Consider the following 2,969-nt stretch of genomic DNA (forward strand, 5'->3'; position numbering starts at 1 on the left):
TTTTTTCCCACTGGGTTTTATTTTAGTTAAGGTTTTAACGAGGCACATTATCTGTTGAATAGACATTCAAGGGGGAGTGTTATAAATAGAATTTTATTTATGGTGAATGTCTATATTTAGAGAGATTCTAGGGTTTATTACTTGGTGGCTAAGTCACCCTCTCCCTATAAATAGAGGGTTCTATTCCATTGTAATTTATCCTAAATATCAATAAGAATTTTCTCTCCCTACTTTTCTCTGCAATACTACTCTTCTTCTTTTATTGTTTTATAACACATTTACTTTAAAAGAATTTTGTTTTATTCAAATCTAGCTACAGCGTTTCAAAGAACTATACTTATAGGATTTTAAATGTAAAAGAGTTTTATAGTTATATGGAGTAGTTTTTTTTTTTTTGCTAGAGGCGAAATAGTATTTAAATAATTAGAAAAAATAACAAAAGTTCCTAACATGATTGCATATGATCATTAATCGAATTAATTATGATAACATGATTAAAAAAAAAGATAAATTTTATTTTTAATTTAAATTCGAATTTTAGAACTTTATCTATAAATTCAAATTATCTTTTAATCATATATATATATATATATATATATATATATATATATATATATATATATATATATAATTATATAATTATATTTGTATTTAACTAAAATAGTCAAATATAGAATAAAGTTACCACATACTATTGACATTTATTAGCTTGCCACTTGGCTTAACCGTCAATTATATATGGTAACTTTCTTGCTTTAATATATATATAGATTAGCCAAGTTTTTTGGATCATTCAAAATATTGGTCGGGGTTGGTTCTGTTGCTTACACCTCGAATTTGCCTCATCATTCCAGGATTCATCCCACCTTCCACGTATCATTTCTTAAGAAGAAACTGGGTAATCACGCTGCTTCAGTGACATTACCAGTGGCGTATTCTGAATCTGGTCCTGTTTTATTAGAACCTAAATCCATTATGGACAAGAGGTTAGCCAAGAAACATGGCAAGGCCATCACTCAAGTTCTGATGAAATGGTTAAATGCCCCACCAGAAGATAGACCTTGGGAGGATCTGCAGCCCTTAAGCTGAAGGTCCCTCATTTCAATTCTTGAGGACAAGGATTGTTGAAGGGGAGGGTATTGTTACAATCCTAGTAGCTCGCCTTCTAAATTCATATTCAGAATTCCAATTTTAGAATAGAAATTCAATAAGTCGTTAGAGTTAGTTAAAGGAAGGTAGACTGCACGTGACTCTTTCAGTTAGTTAGTTATGACTGCTTTTCCCTCTAATTGTACAAGCATGTATAAACGGATCTCTATGATTGTAAGAATCTATTTTGGGGAATGAAGATCAATACAGTTATCTTCTCTCTTGTCTTCTCTCACTAACACTCAAACTCCAACTGAGTTCTAGAGATTCCGTTCAAGCATAATTCTTCCCAATTTTACTATGTAGGTGTCTCTTCCTTTCTTTTTCTTAGCTCGTAAATCTTGTGTGCATCAAATTACTAGGTAAATAAAATTATTATACTTATGTTTGCTAACCCCTTTACTCTATCTCATCCCTTATTTTATTAATTCCAGTAGCTATGCATCAACAACCGATATCATTAATAATATCAGGGGTCATTTGATAGGGTGTATAAGAATAGTGTTGAATAAGGTGTATAGGCAATACATGGACTAGTAATGCATGTGTTAGTAATGCAAACATTACTTATGCAGAAATTATTTCTTATCCACTATTTGGTGTGATGTATTAAAAATTAAAATGCATTGCACAATATTTAAAAAAATTAGTTGTTTATAAAAATGCCCTCCATATTCTTTAACTTCAAAATGACTTTAAGGACAATTTTATCTTTAACCATACTAATGCATGCGTTAATAGTCTTGGTATTGCAAATACCATGGTTTGTTATGTATTAGTTATATATATGATAATACCAAATAGGTTATAGAACTAATCTTACATTATTAGTAATACATAGGTTGAAAAAGTGTATCAAATAAGGGATTAGTAATATTAAAAGCTAATGTATGCATTATTTTTCTAATGCATCCTACCAAACGGCCCCTTAGTGTATATAGTTTTTAGTTATTGAAATTACCTATGTTTAGTCGACATAATTTTTTGCATTAGAGAAAGGATATTAAAGCAAATAATTCATAAGTTATGATATAGAAGTGCAAGTAGCTCACTCGATGTGTTAGTTCTACTAGTAGTCGTACCCTCGCGATGCGCGGTCAATATTAAAAAAATATTTGTCACTTTGTTAATTTTTCGATGTTACATTAGGAATTATCACAATTATTTGATTATCCTATTCTATATAAATAGAATAGATATTGTCTAAATTTTAATAAATAAAATCTCCATTAAATTAAAGGGACTTATATAGTCATCAAATAAGTTTTTCGTTATGTATTTTTATTTATTATATTATCCAATATTTAGTATAATTATATTGTTAATAGAAATTATGACACTTGTCATTATAACATTTCTTTGCCTCTCCTATTATATATATATATAGATATAGATTTCTTTGACTCTCCTATTATGTATATTATATATTATACATATATTATATTATATTATATATTATATTACATATATAAATAGATTTTTCATTTTTTTATTTTAAAATAATTTTAAAACTCCAATTTGAAACTACTCTTCATTTTGAATTGGTAATTCATTATTTTATTTTATTTTGTTTTTTATTTTAAAATTATTTTAAAACTCCAACTTGAAACTACTTCCCGATTTGAGGGTAGTTTTTCTTCTCTTTTTTCGTTTTTTATTGGTAATTTTTTTTTCTTTTTATTTTAAAATAATTTAAAAACTCAAACTTGAAACCACACCCACGAAATTTAAATGGGTAGTTATTTTTTATATATTTATTTTTCGTTTTCCTAATTATATTTAATTATAAGATATCTATATTTATTAATCCAAATGTGTGT

The sequence above is a fragment of the Nicotiana attenuata genome, unplaced genomic scaffold (assembly GCF_001879085.1).
Source record: "Nicotiana attenuata strain UT unplaced genomic scaffold, NIATTr2, whole genome shotgun sequence".
Lineage (NCBI taxonomy): Eukaryota > Viridiplantae > Streptophyta > Magnoliopsida > Solanales > Solanaceae > Nicotiana > Nicotiana attenuata.